A 21,366-nucleotide genomic window follows, 5' to 3' on the forward strand; every position below is an offset into this window, starting at 1 on the left:
TGACGGCACGTGTTCCCTTGCAGGTAACCATGGTAGACAGAGGAAGAACAATGATTCCAAGCACCACCCTCCTTTTGAAGCTTCCAGTCTGTTAGTCGAACTCAATCAGCATGACAGAGTGATCTCCAGCCATGTCCTCGTCAACACTCATACCTGTGTTAACGAGAGAATCACTGACATGATGTCAACTAATACTTTTGTGGCAGGGCTGAAATGCAGTGGACATGTTTTGGGGGGATTCAGTTCATTTGCATGGCAAAGAGGGACTTTGCAATTAATTGCAATTCATCTTATCACTCTTCATAACATTCTGGAGTAAATGCAAATTGCCATCATACAAACTGAGGCAGCAGACTTTGTCAAAATTAATATTTATGTCATTCTCAAAACTTTTGGCCACTACTGTACATAGAAGTGTGTGTGCATATACATACAAATGTGTGTGTGTGTATATACATACAAGTGTATGTAAATACTGTGGCAAAGAAGGGGTTCGAGTGATAAATGGCAGATATGTGAGAGCAGAACTAATAAACGGGCTCTGCCCGATCACAAAAATGGCTACCCCTGTCAGAACTACAGATCACAAAATGGCCAACCGCCAAAACTACAAGTCCCAGAAGCAAGGGGAACCCTCAGAAGGTGGAGCCGACCCACAGATAAAGGGTCAAGAAAAACCAGGAATAGGGAGAGAGAGTGCTGGAAGGATCTATGAACAATAGAGAAAGAGACAATAGAGATTGGCTGGATTTTATCTGCGGCAAAAGAGCCAGTAGGCGGGCAGACAGACCCTGTACCCCGGTGAGCAGCCCTGAATGGCAATAACTGGTATGTTACTGATATTGATTGACAGCACTTAATGGGGAGGACTATAGGAAAACAGATTCTCCCATTGGAGAATATTGAGCAAGGGCTCATTTTGTTACTAAATATCTGAATTCTGCTGGGATTTTTATTTAAAACATTTTTGGGATAGGGGGCAGCATTTTCATTTTGGATGAATAGCGTGCCCAGAGTGAACTGCCTCCTACTCTGTCCCAGATGCTAATATATGCATATTATTATTAGTATTGGATAGGAAACACTCTGAAGTTTCTAAAACTGTTTGAATTATGTCTATGAGTATAACATAACTCATATGGCAGGCGAAAACCTGAGGAAAATACAACCAGGAAGTGGGACATCTGAGGTTTGTAGTCTTTCAAAGCTTGGCCTACCGAATACACATTGAGATATGGATAAAGTTACACTTCCACCGGCTTCCACTAGATATCAACAGTCTTTAGAAACTGGTCTGATGATTCTACTATAAAGGAGGGACTCATGAGACCTCTTTGAGTCAGTGGTCTGGCAGAGAGCCTTGGTCTCATGACGCGCGTTCCCGACAGAGTTACCTCTCGTTCCAGTGCTTTTCTGAAGACAAAGGAATTCTCCGGTTGGAACATTATTGATGTTTATGTTAAAAACATCCTAAAGATTGATTCCATATATTGTTTGACATGTTTCTAAAGGACTGTAACGTAACTTTTGAGTTTTTGTCTGGATGAAGTGCCTGCACCTCATGAAGATGGATTACTGGGCTGAACACGCTAACAAAAAGTGGCTATTTGGACATAAATGATGGAACTTTATGGAACAAATTTATTGTCGAACTGGGATTCCTGGGAGTGCCTTCTGATGAAGATCATCAAAGGTATGTGAATATTTATGGTGTTGTTTCTAACTTTGTTGATTCCAAAATGTTGGATATTCCTCTGGCTGTTTTGGGTTCTGAGCGCCGTTCTCAGATTATGCTTTTTATTTTAAAGTTTTTTGAAATCTGACACAGCGGTTGCATTATTCTGTGAATAACACTAGTATATTTTATCAATGTTTATTTCTGCAAAATCACCGGATGTTTTGAAATCAAAACATTACTGCACATAAGGCGCTAATGTGAACTGAGATTTTTGGATAGAAATATGCACATTATCGAACAAAACATACATGTATTGTGTAACATGATGTCCTAAGAGTGGCATCTGATGAAGATCATCAAAGGTTAGTGATTAATTGTATCTATTTTTCTGCTTTTTGTGACTCCTATCTTTGGCTGGAGAAATGGCTGTGTGTTTTTTCGACTTGGCTATGACCTAACATAATCATATGTTGTGCTTTAGCTGTAAAGCATTTTTTTAATCGGACATGATGGGTAGATTAACAAGATGTTTATCTTTCATTTTCTGTATTGGACTTGTTAATGTGTGAAAGTTACATATTTAAAAAAAATACTTTTGAATTTCGCGCTTCCTTTTCAGCGGAACGTTTTCGAGCGGAACCCCTGCGCAAGAAAGGTTAAGCAAAATTGTCTTTAAAAAATGTATAAAACAACATCCCATGGCACATTAGGGATTGTGAAATGACACACAATAACACACGCACACAGACACACTCACACTAACACACACAATCTACACACAATGAGGAGACTCTCAGTTAGATAGCAGATGCTCAGTTTTTCCAAAAAGATTCTTTGTGTATTAGAAATAGCTCCGTTTTGTACATCACATTTGGCTACCAAAAAAAAAAAAAAAAACGAAAATTCAGCCCTCAAAACGCAAACTTTTTTCCAAATTAACTCCATAATATCGACTGAAACATGGCAAACGTGGTTTAGAATCAATCCTCAAGGTGTTTTTCCACATATCTCTTCGATGATATATCCTTCGTTTCCTTCGTTTCGCCTGGTTTCTCCTTGCTCTCAAATGGAAAAATAATTGGACCTGGCTTTGCGCTCCAATTTCGACGCAGGGACACCAGGCGGACACTTGGAAAATGTAGTCTCTTATGGTCAATCTTCCAATGATATGCCTACAAATACGTCACAATGCTGCAAACACCTTGGAGAAACGACAGAAAGTGTAGGCTCATTCCTTGCGCAATCACAGCCATATAAGGAGACAATGGAAAACAGAGCTTCAGAGATTCTGCTCATTTCCTGGTTGACGTATCATCTTGGTTTTGCCTGTAGAATGAGTTATGGGGCACTTACAGACAATATCTTTGCAGATTCTGAAACTTCAGAGTGTTTTCTTTCCAAAACGGTCAATAATATGCATAGTCGAGCATCTTTTCGTGACAAAATATTGCGCTTAAAACGGGAACGTTTTTTATCCAAAAATGAAATAGCGCCCCTAGAGATCCAAGAGGTTAAAGGAACTAATATTATTTAAATATTTCTGTGCCGCTTATGTTCTGATTGTTTTTATGATTTCAGCTCAACAAACGCTCAGATATGATTCTGACGACTCAATCAGCAGCATAGAAATAACAGAAGAACAATATGTGCCAGGAGCAGAAAGGGAGAGCAGTTTAGAGGACTTTAATGCATTGAAGGACAAATGCCCCACTAAAGCCAGATCTGCAACAGACGACAGTTTTGCAGGTAAGAAATATGAGTTGACAGTTTAAATATATCCTGTATATGCAAACATCATAGGATACAAGAGCTGATACTGGAGGCCATGGCAGGAAAATCAGTTAAGGATCCTGCCCAGGTAAATCGTATTGATGCGTTTGTTCCTATCTGAACTTGCCACCTCTTTGGTCTCTGCTATTCTGAATTCTCTAAAACTCTAAAGGATCTGAAAAAAAATGTAATGAAATTCACTGAGAAGATTTGTCCATTTAACAATTTAATTTAATCAAATGTAAATGGCACTATTATTGTCTCTGCTCCTTTTGGAATACTCCCTAACGCAAAAGCATCATAAAGTACACAATGAAACAAAACAATGGGTAGGGAATGTAATAATATCCCTTCCCCATGGAGATAGAGCAGACACAAAGCAGTTGGAGGCTGGGGTGCAGTTGGGGGCAACAGAACAAAAAGGGCAGGAAGTAGCCTAGCGATTAAAGCGTTGGGCCAGTAACCAAAAGGTTGCTAGTTCGAATCTGGGCTGACAAGGTGAAAAAATATTAACCCTAAGTGCTCCTGTAAGTCGCACCAGATAACAGCGTCTGCTAAATTACTAAAATGTAAAAATAATTATTATTATTTTTGTATCCAGTTTGTAAACAGAATGCAGCAGTATAACACATGTATAGAATTGAAACGCAGCATGGTATGGTGAGGCAGTAGCAGCAGAAAGAAAGTGCATGGTCAAGCAGCAGCTATTAAAAGCCTCAGGAATCATTGTTCATTGTGTCCCAAAGTTCTAAGAAGAGGAAGTGGAGTGAGGAGGAGAAAGGGGCAGTGGGGGAAAAATGAATACAATTCATCCACTCCGGAGATACTCCAGGGAAAGTGGACTGTCTTGCATGCATCAAGGCAGCGCCACAAGCTCTCAGAGAGCGGGACTGGCGGGCAGTGAAATATTATGTCAAGAATAGAATTACAGGACGTGAGAGGGGCTACCAGAAAATGATGTATTCATGTCATTTGAACTCGTTGATAAACGGAGATTGGCTAATGGCCAACAACTGCATCAACCATAAACTAAAAGTACAGCTATCATGCTTGTAAAGAAATTAGAGTTCAAAAACAGATTGATTTTTATTAATACTGTTGCATTTAACTGCCAAAAATGCTGTTATGGAAACTACTTCCTTAGTAGGCGATGTCAGAGGTTACCATGTGGTAGAAGTGGGAGCTCAAGATGATAGATGAGTTTACTACTAGTAATTACCAGTTGGATGGCCATTCAAGTGGATTCTTCCCAGTGTTATGTAATAAATTCCCACTTCCCACTTGGTAACAAACGCACCATGATACTGCCTCCTTCCGTGCCTGATCCGTACTTGTGAATCTCAAAAAGGGGTCTTGTCTGTAGCACGGTACATCTCACACTCTGGGGTAATGTGAAAGCCTTGCTCCCCACTAAGCCATGCCTCCTAAATAATTTCACAGTGTGTCTTGACTTTTCTAGTGAATTGTAACGTTACCACCCATGACTGTATCTGTTAGTGACAGAGACACGTTGTTGAATTCGTTCATTTTCAGTCCTGTGGCCTTAACCAGGTGTATATTATCATCATAGAGTCTTTGACATTACGTATCTCTGAAGGTACTTTGTGTTTTAAAAAAATATATTTTTGTACTCCAGGGAACTGTACTGTACTCTTATTTCTAATTGTGTATATCTGCTTCCTGTACGTCCCCCTGCCGGCCCGTATAGTCTGTCCCCCTGCTGGGCCGTCTGTCTCTGTACCTCCTCCTCCCTGTTTGATTTTGTAAATAAAAAAACTACCCCAAAAATCTGTCCTGCTTCTTCCCCGACTTTTCCTGAATGTTTGTATTTTACACTTGTCAGAATTTTGAAATCACAAAAGTATTTAGAGTCTTTGTACCATTTTTTTCTCTCTCACACCGATTCCCTACTTAACCCTCCAAGACAATGTGCTGTATGAAGTTGGTACCCAGCCAGCTGCTAATGCATCTCTCTCACCTCACTGAATGAATGGGCGATAATTGTGCACCTTCACAATTTTACTTAAATTAGGCCTAACTGTCACGATGGGACTAGGTGGGTGAAGGAATCAGGCACAGAGAGTTCCACTGGGGAAAAGTTCTCTTTAATATGGCACACAAAAATGACAAGCCCAACGACACAGGGGGTGGACAACAAAGTGACTACCCAAAAACACAGGGTGCCAAGTCCAGAAAATATAACCACCTCTACCTAAAACGCACACACGTAATATAAAGACAATCCCGCACAAAACAAGGGCGGGTACACGTACTTAAAATAGGGAAGCTCATTAAGCCATACAAAACACAGGTGAAACTAATAAGACAAAACAAACAGACAAACAAAAAAGGGATCGGTGGGGGCTAGTAGGACTGTGACAACGACCGCAGAGAACCGCCAGAACAGGCAGGGGAGCCAACTTCAGCAAGTCGTGACACTAACTGAGTGATAAGGAGGGTGAAGAGGTTGATTTAATTTAGAAAGTGTAAGGATGAGTTTATTATGCCTATTGATCAGCAGCAAATAATTTGACCGCATGACTTGTGGGTTGAAACCATAACTTTTACATTTTACTTAGTAAAAATCAGCTGTTATGGGACTGTTTTTTTTACTATAACTCTTTAAGAATTATCACATTTATTGTAAGGGAAATAAAAACATGCTAAATGTTGCACTAGGCCTTCTGAATAATGTATATTGAGCGGGAAATAAACAATGCTAGACAACCTGGTCAGCCGGCGCATCGAAACTACAACAAAAACTATACCATAACTAATTTCACACATAATAAGAGTTTACCAATGTAATCTTGTCTATAGGCTATCTGACGAGTGACAATATTAGGCCTATTTGTCAAATTGTATATGAAGAGATGGGCGCATTGTGTAATTTGCCGATGCAGGGAAAGGAGCATCGCTTTATCAAATCCTCCACACGCAGGTCAAACATTGATTTCTATATAATATCTGAAAAAGCATATTCTGCACTTTTTATGACACTTACCTTTGACAATGAACTCAATTCAAGAGGTACAGCTAATTTTTCAAATTGTACTTTTTCCAAGAATATTTGTGCTGTCCCTGCATTCAGGACATGACCCCTCGCGCGGCAGCATTACTCTGGCTACTAAGCAAAAACTAGTAACATAATAAAGGTAACATTAAAATGTGCTATTCTGTCATAAATGGATGAATGGATGACAGCAGCCAGAAAAAAACTAATAATGGTGCATGTGATTTCAGTTAACCTCTCTAGGGTACATAGGACGGTAGCGTCCCACCTGGACAACATCTGGTGAAATTGAAGAGCGCGAAATTCAAAAATACTCAAGTCAAATATTGAACATTCTTGAAAATATATGTGTTATACATCAAAATAATGCTTAATCTCTTGTTAATCCAGCCGATGTGTCAGATTTCAAAAAGTTTTAATGGTGAAAGCAAAGTATGAGATTATCTGAGGACAGTGCCCGCATACAAAAGCTTGAAAATCATATTTCAACCAGGCAGGTGCGACACAAAGTCATGATTAGCGATATAAAAATGCCTTACCTTTGATGATCTTCTTCTGTTGGCACTCCAAAAGGTCCCAGTTACATCACAAATTGTCCTTTTTTTGATAACGTTTTTCTTTATATTAATAAAAACTCAGTTTAGCTGGCGCTCTTCAGTCAATAATCCACTCAGTTTCCCTCCATCAAAATGCATACCAAATGAATCCCAAACGTTACCAATAAACTTTTCCAAACAAGTCAAACAACGATTATAATCAAACCTTAGGTATCCTAATAAGCAAATAAACGATAACATTTAAGACAGAGAATAGTAGGTTCATTACCGGAGATAAATATGAAAGAACGTGCTTTCCTATTCGCGCTATGAAACACTACAGCCAAAATGGGAGCCACCTGGAAAAACTACAATTTCTGGGTCATTCTTCCAAAAACAACCTGAAACTCTTTCTAAAGACTGTTGTCATCTAGTGGAAGCCCTAGAAACTGCAATCTGGGAGGACTTGGCCTTATTATTAAAATACTAGCCATCAAAAATAGTGGTAAGCTGAATTTTGTTGGGGGGGCATGGTTTATCCTCGGGGTTTCGCCTGCCATATCAGTTCTGTTATACTCACAGACATTATTTTAACAGTTTTAGAAACCTTAGAGTGTCTTCTATCCAAATCTACCTAATTATATGCATATACTATCTTCTGCGCCTGAGTAACAGGTAGTTTAGTTTGGGCACACTTTTCATCCGGACTGCCCCCTACCCCAGAGAGGTTTAAGTTTTTGTTTCCGCCAATGTCGAAACCAAGTACTTTCTCAATGGCTTTCCATATCTGGTGAAAGATGAAACCAGGCCAACGGGTGAGAGACGGGTGTTGAAACTCTTGGAGCCTTACATGGACAAAGGTAGAAATATGACCATGGAAGACAACTTCCCTGGCTGACATGTTGATTGCAAAGAAGAAAAGCCTTATGGGAATAGTGAACAAACAAAGGCGGGAGCTGCCGACCCTCTGCACAAAACAACATACCAGCAGAGCTATACTCCACATTGGTTATGGCGAGTGGTAAAGCAACTCTTGCGGTGTACAGATGTAAAATGAAGAAATGCATCCCACTGGATCTGGCATGTGAGTTTCATGAGAATCACATGAATGCCAAGAAAGAAGCTACAGACGCCAAGCAGGCAGCAGGTCCTGCTCTCCCTCTTCCCCAAGCACCACAGCTCCTACTTAGGAAAAATAAGACATAATCTCAAGTTGGCAGGTGCACAGGAAACAAGGCCCATGAAAACTGTTTGCAGTGCAATTGATTTGTTTGTGGGGCTTGCTCACACAAATCCCCAAAGCTGACTGTGGACCCGAAACGTAAAGAGAAGACGTGATTGATTCATGTGTAAAGGCACGGGTATTAGGGCACAATACAGTGTCTGATTCAATCAACAAATGACTGTTTTTATATCATGTCATGAATATATTTTCACATATTTCTTTATGTAATTAATCCTTTACAATTGTTAATGCGCTGTTGCTTTTGTTCAGGAAAACAGCAAATAAATTCACCTGGCTGGTTATAGTGTTATTATCATCTTTTTAGTTTCTGTTAGAAGCTGAAACTGGACTTTATTAATTACTAGAACTCTATCACTAATCAAACTTATAATTAAAGTTGATCAAATGGATTCCACTGTAGTGTTTTATTGTAAGAGAAACAAAAATAGGCTATAGGCCTACGTGTTTCTAGGACTGTAGAATTATTCCAAACTTATCCTTGACTCTAAACAAATAACTATTGTTTTTTTATTCATATATTCCTATTATTTCTTCATGCTATGAATAATTTACAATAGTTTATGCACTATTTATTAAGCATGTATTTACCAAACATGTTTGCACACCTTGCAGGTTGATATGCATCTGATGCATATGCTAAAGAGAATGCCTGGCAACATTCTCTAGTGGGTACTGATATGATGAAAGGCTAGCAATTCAAAATGATCTAGATCAGAATCCATCTTCCCCTTGTGCCCTAAACAATAGTCTACACTATTGTCCCCAGATGGTACCAGTCGGTCGGAACTTGGTCCCCAGATGGGACTTCCTGTTGATGCCAAATAAGGAGTTTCCTCTTGTGTCCCCACATTGATCACCTTCCCAGTCCCCACAATGTCATCTACCCTTATTTCAATGAATCAATTTGATTTGAAGGGTGTATTTATTATAGATTTTTTGTGAGTTTTTTTATGTTTTCGTCTTGTCTCTAGGTTGTCAGGTAAGTGGTGTCTCCAGAATGTGGTGTGAGAACATGCTAGGTGATATAAATACGTACGCGTATGTGTGCATGTGTATATACAAGTGTGTGTGTGTGTGTGTGTGTGTGTATATAGATATATATACATACGTGTGTGTGTGTGTATATACGTGTGTGTGTGTGTATATACAAGTGTGTGTGTGTGTGTGTGTGTGTGTATTTACACGTGTGTGTGTGTGTGTGTGTATAAACAAGTATGTGTGTACAAGTGTGTTTGTGTATACAAGTTTGTGTGTGTGTATATTCAAATGTGTCTGTATACACAAGTGTGTGTGTGTATATACAAGTGTGTGTGTATATACAAGTGTGTGTATATACAAGTGTGTGTGTGTATATACAAGTGTGTATGTATATACAAGTGTGTATATACACGTGTGTGTGTGTGAATATACACAAGTGAGTGTGTGTGTGTATACAAGTGTGTGTGAGTGTGTGTATTAATATACAAGTGTGTGTGTATATATACTAATATATAAGTGTGTGTGTGTATATATACAAGTGTGTGTGTGTAGATATACAAGTGTGTGTGTGTATACAAGTGTTTTTTTTTGTGTGTGTGTGTATACAAGTGTTTGTGTGTATATATACATGTGTGTGTGTGTGTGGGGGGGGGGGGGGGGTATACAAGTTTGTGTGTGTATGCAAGTGTGTGTGTGTATATACTGTATACAAGTGTGTGTGTGTGTTTATATGCACGTGTGTGTGTGTGTATATACAAGTGTGTGTGTGTGTGTATATACTGTATACAAGTGTGTGTGTGTGTTTATATGCACGTGTGTGTGTGTGTGTGTGTATATATACAAGTGTGTGTGTGTGTTTACAAGTGTTTTTGTTGTGTGTGTGTGTGTATATACAAGTGTTTGTGTGTATACAGGTGAGTGTGTGTGTGGGTATACATGTTTGTGTGTGTATGCAAGTGTGTGCGTGTGTATATATATATACAAGTGTGTGTGTATATAAACAAGTGTGTACAAGTGTGTGTGTTTATATACGTGTGTGTGTTTGTATACAAGTGTGTGTACACAACTATGTGTATACGTGTGTGTATATACGTGTGTGTGTGTGTGTGTGTATATACAAGTGTTTGTGTGTGTATATACAAATGTGTGTGTGTATACCAGTGTGTGTGTGCGTGTGTGTGTGTGTATACAAGTGTGTGTCTGTATATAAAAGTGTGTGTGTGTGTGTGTTTGTATATACAAGTGTATGTGTGGATATACAAGTCTCTATATACACACACTTGTGTGTGTGTGTATACAAGTGTGTATGTGTGTGTATACATGCAAGTGTGTGTTTATACAAGTGTGTGTGTGTTTATACAAGTGTGTGTATATACAAATGTGTGTGTGTGTGTATACACAAGTGTGTGTGTGTGTATACAAGTGTGTGTGTGCATATACAAGTGTGTTGGTATATACAAGTGTGTTGGTATATACAAGTGTGTGTATACACGTGTGTGTGTGTGTGTGAGTATACAAGTGAGTGTGTGTGTGTATACAAGTGTGTGTATATATACAAGTGTGTGTGTGTATATAGAGTGGGGAAAAAAGTATTTAGTCATCCACCAATTGTGCATGTTCTCCCACTTAAAAAGATGAGGCCTGTAATTTTCATCATAGGTACATTTCAACTATGACAGACAAAATGAGAAAAAAAATCCTGAAAATCACATTGTAGGATTTTAATGAATTTATTTGCAAATTATGGTGGAAAATAAGTATTTGGTCAATAACAAAGGTTTATCTCAATACTTTGTTATATACCCATTGTTGGCAATGACAGGGGTCAAACATTTTCTGTAAGTCTTCACAAGGTTTTCACACACTGTTGCTGGTATTTTGGCCCATTCCTACATGCAGATCTCCTCTAGAGCAGTGATGTTTTGGGGCTGTTGCTGGGCAACACGGACTTTCAACTCCCTCCAAATATTTTCTATGGGGTTGAGTTCTGGAGACTGGCTAGGCCACTCCAGGACCTTGAAATGCTTCTTACGAAGCCACTCCTTCGTTGCCCGGGCGGTGTGTTTGGGATCATTGTCATGCTGAAAGACCCAGCCACGTTTCATCTTCAATGCCCTTGCTGATGGAAGGAGGTTTTCATTCAAAATCTCACGATACATGGCCCCATTCATTCTTTCCTTTACATGGATCAGTCGACCTGGTCCCCTTTCAGAAAAACAGCCCTAAAGCTAGATGTTTCCACCCCCATGCTTCACAGTAGGTATGGTGTTCTTTGGATGCAACCCAGCATTCTTTGTCCTCCAAACACGAAGAGTTGAGTTTTTACCAAAAAGTTATATTTTTGTTTCATCTGACCAAATGACATTCTCCCAATCTTCTTCTGGATCATCCAAATGTTCTCTAGCAAACTTCAGACGGGCCTGGACATGTACTGGCACTGCAGGATATGAGTCCCTGGCGGCGTAGTGTGTTACTGATGGTAGGCTTTGTTACTTTGGTCCCAACTCTCTGCAGGTCATTCACTAGGTCCCCCTGCGTGGTTCTGGGATTTTTTGCTCACCATTCTTGTGATCATTTTGACCCCACGGGGTGAGATCTTGCGTGGAGCCCCAGATCGAGGGAGATTATCAGTGGTCTTGTATGTCTTCCATTTCCTAATAACTGCTCCCACAGTTGATTTCTTCAAACCAAGCTGCTTACCTATTGCAGATTCAGTCTCCCAGCCTGGTGCAGTTCTACAATTTTGTTTCTGGTGTCCTTTGACAGCTCTTTGGTCTTGGCCATAGTGGAGTTTGGAGTGTGACTGTTTGAGGTTGTGGACAGGTGTCTTTTATACTGATAACAAGTTCAAACAGGTGCTATTAATACAGGTAACAAGTGGAGGACAGAGGAGTCTCTTAAAGAAGAAGTTACAGGTCTGTGAGAGCCAGAAATCTTGCTTGTTTGTAGCTGACCAAATACTTATTTTCCACCATAATTTGCAAATAAACTCATTAAAAATCCTACAATGTGATTTTCTATATATTTTTTTCTCATTTTGTCTGTCATAGTTGAAGTGTACCTATGATGAAAAAATGACAGGCCTCTCTCAGCTTTTTAAGTGGGAGAACCTGCACAATTGGTGGCTGACTAAATACTTTTTTGCCCCACTGTATACGTGTGTGTGTGTGTATATACACGTGTGTGTGTTTGTGTATACAAGTGTTTTTTTTACGTGTGTGTGTTTGTGTGTTTACAAGTGTTTGTGTGTATATACATATGTGTGTGTATACAAGTGTGTGTGTGTGTGTGTGGGTATACAAGTTTGTGTGTGTATGCAAGTGTGTGTGTGTGTATATATACAAGTGTGTGTGTGTGTGTGTTTATATGCACGTGTGTGTGTGTGTGTGTGTATATACAAGTGTGTGTGTGTGAGTATAAAGAAGTGTGTGTGTATATATACACGTGTGTGTGTGTATAAACAAGTGTGTGTACAAGTGTGTGTGTACAAGTGTGTGTGTGTGTGTGTGTGTGTGTATACAAGTGTGTATGTATATACAAGTGTGTATGTATATACAAGTGTGTATGTATATACAAGTGTGTGTGTGTGAGTATACACAAGTGTGTGTGAGTGTGTGTATTAATATACAAGTGTGTATATATACTAATATACAAGTGTTTGTATATATACATTTGTGTGTGTGTGTGTGTATACAAGTGTTTTTGTTTGTGTGTGTGTATACAAGTGTTTTTGTTTGTGTGTGTGTATACAAGTGTTTGTGTTTATACACATGTGTGTGTGTGTAAACAAGTGTGTGTGTGTGTGTGTGTGTGTGTGTGGGGGGGGGGTATACACGTTTGTGTGTATGCAAGTGTGTGCATATGTATGTATATATATATATATATATATATATATATATATATATATATATATATATATATATATATATATATATATATATACACACAAGTGTGTGTGTGTTTATATGCACGTGTGTGTGTATATACAAGTGTGTGTGTGTTTGTGTGTGTAAAAACAAGTGTGTGTGTATATATATATATATGTGTGTGTGTGTATAAACAATTGTGTGTACAAGTGTGTGTGTGTGCGGGTGCGGGTGTAAACAAATGTGTGTGTTTATATACATGTATATGTGTGTGTATACATCTGTGTATATACATGTGTGTGTGTATATACATGTGTGTGTGTGTTTGTGTGTGTATATACAAATGTGTGTGTGTTTACCAGTGTGTATGTGTGTGTGTGTATACCAGTGTGTGTGTATATAAAAGTGTGTGTGTGTTTGTATATACAAGTGTGTGTGTGTGTGTATATATATATATATATAAGTGTGTGTATACATATGTGTGTGTGTATACATACGTGTGTGTGTTTATATACATACAAGTGTTTGTCTGTATATACATACAAGTGTTTGTGTGTATACAACTATTTTTGTGTATATATACAATTGTGTGTGTATATGTGTGTGTATATATACACGTCTGTGTGTACAGTATATATACATTTGTGTGTGTGTGTGTGTTTATATACATACAAGTGTTTGTGTGTATACAACTATTTTTGTGTATATATACAATTGTGTGTGTATATGTGTGTGTATATATACACGTCTGTGTGTACAGTATATATACATTTGTGTGTGTGTGTGTATATACAAGTGTTTGTGTGTGTATATGCATGCGTGTGTGTGTGTATACAAGTGTTTCTGTGTATATACACGTATGTGTGTGTATACAATTGTGTGTGTGTGGGTATACAAGTATGTATGTGTGTAAATATACACACACATACATACTTGTATATATACAAGTTTGTGTGTGTATGCAAGTGTGTGTGTGTATATATACATATACACAAGTGTGTGTGTGCGTGTTTGTGTATATACAACTGTGTGTGTGTATGTATATACACGTGTGTGTATATATATATATACGAGAGAGAATAAAGTAGACGGCACACGTCAAAAGTTTTATTTATGACCCTATGTCAGATGACGTGTGCATGCCCATATTTGGGCATCCGGTCAGGACATCCTGGCGGGAAGTGATCACGTGCTCTAGGGAGTGCCCATATTTGGGCATCCTGACAGGACATCCTGGTGGGAACTTATCACGTGCTTATGCCCATATATGGGCATCCTGTTCCTGTACTAACGCTGTAGAGGGTGTGCTAATTTATGCATATATTGCATCTATTCCTTTGAAGTTGTCATAATGATTGATGTCTAGAGACCTCTTTGAACTGGGGGGGGATGTGTTTGAACATTTCATTGTTTTGTTGACCTTAGGGCTGTTGTCTATGAAACAGGAATGTCCTGGGGTATTGGGTGTGGCAAACACATTATAAATAAAGCCCAAGACATGCGGCCCCAGAACACTATACAAGATTTTAAAAATAAAAACCAGAATATTAAACAGAAAATGATGTCTCCTAGGCGAATTCTCAGGGTGTTATGCGTCTCTTGTCATGAACCCAATGACAAAAGCCTCAGAATGTTTTAAATTTTTATCTCTGCAGGGGCAGTACTGAGTAGCTTGGATAAAAAGGTGCCCATTGTAAACAGCCAGCTCCTTAGTCTCAGTTGCTAATATATGCATATTATTAGTAGTAGAAAGCACTCTGAAGTTTCTAAAACTGTTTGAATTATGTCTGTGAGTATAACAGAACTCATATTGCAGTCAAAAACCTGAGAAATTCCACTTCCTGTTTGGATTTTTCTGGGGGTGGCAGATTTTCAACCAAGCTCTCATTGAAATTACAGCATGATAGGGATGAGTTTTCACTTCCTACGCCTTCCACTAGATGTCAACAGGCAATAGATATTTGTGTGATGACTCTAATGTGAAGGGGGGGTCGAATGAGACAGGAAATAGTCACCACTGCCACGAGTTGACCATGCTTTCACCATGCACGTTCACAGGGGAAGGACATGGGTTCCACTGGTCATCTGAAGTCATTCTAATTCTCCGGTTGGAATGTTATTCAAGATATATGTAAACAACATTCTAAAGATTGATTCAGTGCATCGTTTGACATGTTTCTACTGACTGTTATGGAACTTTTGGACATTTTGTCACGTTATAGTGGACGCGCTATAGAGGACATTTTTGAACAAATCAAGCATTTATTGTGGACCTGGGATTCCTAGGACTACATTCTGATGAAGTTCATCAAAGGTAAGGAAACATTTATCATGTATTTTCTGGTTTCTGTTGACTCCAACATGGAGGCTAATTTGGCTACTGTTCTGAGCTCCGTCTCAGATTATTGCATGGGTTTCTTTTTCCGTATACTTTTTTTGAAATCTGACACAGCGGTTGCATTAAGGAGAGGTATATCTATAATTCCATGTGTATAACTTGTATTTTCATCTACATTTATGATGAGTATTTCTGTGGAAACGATGTGGCTATGCAAAATCACTTGATGTTTTTGGAACTAGTGAATCTAATACGCCAATGTAAACTCAGATTTTTTTATATAAATATGAACTTTATCAAACAAAACATGCATGCATTGTGTAACATGAAGTCCTATGAGTTTCATCTGATGAAGATAATTCAAGGTTAGTGATTCATTTTATCTCTATTTCTGCTTTTTGTGAATGCTATATTTTGCTGGAAAATGGCTGTGCTCATTGTGGTTTGGGGGAGACCTAACATAATCGTTTGTAGTGCTTTTTCTGAAAAGCATATTTGAAATAGGACACTTTGGTGGGATTAACAACAACATTACCTTTAAAATGATATAAGACACATGTATGTTTTAGGAATTGTAATTATGAGATTTCTGTGGTTTGAATTTGGCACCCTCTATTTTCACTGGTAGTTGTCATATTGATCCCGTTAGCGGGATTGCCGCCATAACAAGTTTTTAAAGGAGTTTTGGATACAAGTGAGGGACATATGTCTTACATATTCCAACCTGAGGAATCTACGGATAAGGGAGTTTATCTCCTGCGCTGCGGATGAGAGAATGGCTTAAAATAAGGCTCGCGCTCTGTCAAATTGAATAGGCCCTGAGCGGTTATGCACTGGAAGAACTGATCTGCGGACGCAGTGATCTGAAGGCCCTAAGAATCACTTCAATGGCGTATAGCCTTGACTCCAAAGTGACAATTTTAGCATGTGAACAATTTGATAGTGCAAATTCAACAAAATCTGTCAGTTCATATGTATTTTCCAAAGCATGCAAGGATGTAAAAAAAAATGTATGCTGGTGTTTAGCTTTAAATGGATTGATTATCCCATATTCATAACCCGTATGAATAAGCTGGACAGTCTTTTCCAAAATCGTGAACAATTACGGCGCTGGCCGCATCTATCCTTAATACATTCCCAGGACCCACATGCCCAACGGCGAATCTTTCCCTGCAGTGAAAACTTACGGAGCTTTGATGGAGCGTGCAAGAGAGCCTGTGTTGGGGTTGGTGAATTAGAAACGGATGCAGGTCAGGGCTAACCAGGCCCTATATCTCTCAGAAAGGAATAGTAAAAGGGTTTCATTATAACATGTTTTAAACTGTATGTACTAAATATTTTGAATTAAATAAATGGTATCTCACCCTTTAACGAAAGGGGTTCTCTCGTTTTCTCTCTCGCCCCGGTCTGTCGCGGAGAAATGCAATGTCTTAAAAAAAACTGTGTTCTTTTATAGTCTTTCCTACAACGGTATGGTATAAACATTAAAGGTTATTAAAGTTTAGGACTGTGTGTGGTAATGATGTACAACTGTAGGCCAACAATGTTTATACCTAAAACATTTGTGCATGTTTAAATATTGCGCAGAAAAATTGGTTAATTAATTCTAACATGTCTTAAAAAGGATTGTACTAAATATTTTGGAATTAAATAAAGGAATTTAAAACAGTATCTCACCTTTTAACTATAGGAATATGTCCTTTCCATCTATCACCAAGCATGTCCTGGAGAAAAAGGCTTTCGGAAAAGCCGTGTGCGTGCGTGGGTGTGCGTGTGCCGGGCCAGGAGGAGTGTGTGTTTCAAAACAAAATGGGTGGGGGTGTGTGTCTCTGCAGGGGTCGTTTGAAACCAAGGTTTGCACTACAAGGCAAACTGTATGTCCAGATATCTGCCTACCCACCATCAAAAAGTGTGTCGGCGTCTCTTAAAATGGGCACTTTCGATTCATTAACACATGTCTTTCAAATCCGAATTTATCTCACCCCAGAGGATGTGGGGGCTAAAAAGGCAAACACCCCAGAAAGAATAAAATATGTCTAGAACGACCCTTGGGTTTAAAATATTGTCATTTCTAATCAGCGCATATACTAATGGTCCCCCCACCCCGGTCTATAAATTTACATCGGACATCCCCCAAGCTGCTACCCCTGAGGATGTGGGAAATCAAAAGGCAATACCTGCAGACATAATGTCTCAACATCCTCTCATGTTGCTTTAATTCACTGCCTTTGTTCTTTAAAACATTCTGGGGGTATGTTAGGAATTTTATGAATAAATGACTAAACAATATCCCCATTTCAAATAGAACTGTAACTAAGTAAACTTATACTCTGTTTTATTATATCTGATTAACAATATGAATTCATAAGTGAGGGATTGTGGAGCCTGAAACGGGGTAATTAAATAAAATAAATACCATTCCAGCCAGGTTGGAGAAGATTGGAAGTGTTTTTTTTTTAAGTAAGCAGAAAGGGTAATTAACCTATGGTTGAACCGACTCAACTTAGCACTGTAACGTTCAGATAAGATATTGTGTGTTTTCTTAGGTTTTCCATTAGCTGGAACTGTCTGCTGAAGGGTGATGGATGAAAAACCTTCTGAAGTTATCTCAAATTAACTTTTGAACTGTTGGGAGAAATAATATTTTATAACCTGTGACGTCATATTTTTTACAGAATAAATAGTATTATCTATTTTTGATAAAACTGGTCTCTGTTTTTTTTATGCAAATAAGAATCTTACAAATTCTCATAAAATAGACTCAGTGAATTAAATTAATGAAAACATATTGGAATAATGAAATTACAGTAACAGGGTACTCCAGGCCCATTTTATGGCATATAGGATATCGCCCGAAAAAATGCCACCATGGCTCTGTAAACTCATTCCGTACTATCTCTCGTTAGGGACACGACCGCGGAACGAGTCTCAGGAAAACAGATACTTTCCACTCTGTTTGCACGGCTTTAGCGCAACTACAAACAGCCCAGAAGAGTTATCAGAGCGAACAGTTAAAAGATCATCCGTGAATCCCTCCTAATGGTGCTTTCTGAAGGTGAGTTAGTGAAAATAATATATTTTAAGATTTAGAGGCGGGGAATTGTTTGAATATTATTAGTATTATTGTAATATTAAACAGGAGTTATATGTGTTTTAAACGGGGGGCAATGCACATATTCTTATAAGTTAAAAATATATATAGGATAAATAACTGTTAATATTATCTAACGTTTGTAGGTTCTCCATCATTTACGCAGCTGCTCAGAGGTTTAAATGATCTGGAACAGACAGCGTTAGATGGGGATTCTCAGACACAAAACGCATGCAGCCAATCCCCATCACACTAAGTCCAACAATCACATAAACAACAATATTTATACATAAAAAAAGTGTGCACCATATATTAAAAGCTATTTTTGTGTTTACAGCCAACATACAGCCAAGAAGGATAACGGGCTCCTTATGGACCCTGAACGACTTCGTCGGAGCAGATGACACACCCGATGACACAGATGCAATTCTCCCGTTCTGTACGAAAGTTTTTTCAAACACACTGAGAACAGAGGATTTAAACGTCCCGCCATTCTCCCCCGGGAACCTCCACCCGCTCCCAACATGTTCCAGACCCAAACAAGCAACGCACAACACGGGCTCTAGTGCATTGCTCAGAATCCTCCCCTCCTGAAAATTATTACTGGGCAGGGAACTTGCGGCTTCACGAGCCGGCCCTCCATGGACACCGTATGAAGCCATTATATATATATATTATTAGTTAAACATAGTTTATTATTTATACATTTTGTAGGCTTGAATATGTTAAAACAAGGACAAACAATGTTTTTTCAGGCTCTGCAGGGCTCCGGCCCTTCAGAATCGGGAACGCTTGATGAAAAAAGTCACGCCCCCCCCCCCCCCCGGTTTCCGCTATTCGTCAGAACAGCCCTCGCCAAACAAGTCGAGGTAATTTAATTATGTATTGTTAATATATAGTAATATACCTGAAATGTATTTTACATTTGATGTATTTCACATATTTTTACTTTTAAACACATTGCAAATGTACAAAAGTCAACTAGCAAGTCAGTGTCCATCAGTCAGTTAGATGTCATTCTGACACCAAACTGATACCATCTGACACCAAACCCAATTTTTCCAACTCGCTTAGAAGCCAACTATCACATATTTCAGAGCAGGCACATAATTCACAGCGCCTTCAGTTTAAAACATAGTAAAACGTAAAACATGTACTTACGTTCTAGCTGCGGGTTCAGTTCTGACATTATGTTTAGACCTATGTGAGGCGACCCCGAATCCCGAGTTTCGGTTCGATAGGTCATTCGGTGCCCGATAAGACCTTAATTGGTGCTGAAATTCCACCTTTTTCCATTTCTTGCTACGGCGTCCTTTAATGAGCTATCGGACAGAAACGTTGGGGTTTGTCTCTATGGGCCGAGTCGGTTTCAATGCTCCTAGTCTTGCGACTAGACAAAATTAATTGAAGTCATTACAAATGTACGAGGCTGTTTCTCGGTCCGAGAACCTTCTAGAGCCATGTAACACACCACGCACTATCAACCCGAGGTCTAGAACAGGTTTCTAAAGTTTCAGAACTCTAGGTCTGTCCGTTCTTTTTTAGTTCAAACAAAGGTAACTATTGAAGGCACTGTCTGTCTCTACGCACTACTGTGTCCCTCTCTCCTAGCTGTGTGTGTGTGATTTTTTTTATTTGAAAATTTATGGGAGACATTACTGATTTACATTTCATGGGGGTTGCCTAATCACACATAGACCTCATAGTTGCCTGATGGATTGTCATTGAAGACAGGTTCATAAGGCATTATTAACCCACATAGGCTCTAGGTTGAATTTAGGGGAGCAGGCAATGTATTCCTATGGGGAGAGATTCATTGTAATCTGTGAGATCAAAAAACCCTGTTTTACTGTTAAGGGTTAATGCCACATGGTCAAGGTTAGGCTTGCACAGATCGGGAGGACCTCAGGAACGTTCCTCAGGTCAAATTGTGCTTCCCACCCTAAAGGTTCTCCCACTGTCACCCAAAAGCAAATGAAAATTAGGCCCAGGCTTCATTATGGGCCTACTTTTTCTCATGGTCGCTGCGCTTAGACCGACAGAGCTACGGTCAAGCGGGGCATCTCGTTGAACTCTGCACAGCCCACAACCCAATGGTGATACCATTGCAGGCTCTGAGTGTCTTTAAGCACCGCACTTTGTCACTCCATCCTTGCTGTGTGTGTGTGTGTGTGTGTGTGTGTGTGTGTGTGTGTGTGTGTGTGTGTGTGTGTGTGTGTGTGTGTGTGTGTGTGTGTGTGTGTGTGTGTGTGTGTGTGTGTGTGTGTGTGTGTGTGTGTGTGTGTGTGTGTGTGTGTGTGTGTGTGTGTGTGTGTGTGTGTGTGTGTGAGAGAGCTTTTCTTTGACATCTGTTGGGAGAAATTACTGATTTACAGGTCATGAGGGCTTTTTTTTTTACACCGTAGGTTCATTTACTTTTACGTGAAGCGGAAAAATTAATGCTCTATTTTAATTTTTGACCTTAAATCCCAGAACAATGGCCATAAGTCAAAAACCGTTGAGGCCTAGATGCCATCTTGTTCGGGGCCAACTGCCCATTATGCCAAACCTATGCTCACCAAGTTTCGTCTTCGAAATCTTTTCCGTTTAGGAGATAAGACAACGTCGTGATTGGTGATGTTTTGTACATTTCAATATGATTCCATTCGCCCTCTTGTGGGGTTTACCGGTAGAGTGGAAAAATTACCAAAATGTGAAAATTGTATAAAACGGAAACCGAATGTCCGAGAGAGTTCATTTGATGACTTCCTGGAAGATCCGCCCCTGCTGCACGGCCCGACGCCGCTTCAGGCTATCCAGCATCGGTCACAGATCAAGAGAGCAAAGAAAGGTACATGCAAGACTACCACA

This window comes from Oncorhynchus clarkii, chromosome 33 (assembly GCF_045791955.1).
Source record: "Oncorhynchus clarkii lewisi isolate Uvic-CL-2024 chromosome 33, UVic_Ocla_1.0, whole genome shotgun sequence".
Taxonomy (NCBI): Eukaryota; Metazoa; Chordata; class Actinopteri; order Salmoniformes; family Salmonidae; genus Oncorhynchus; species Oncorhynchus clarkii.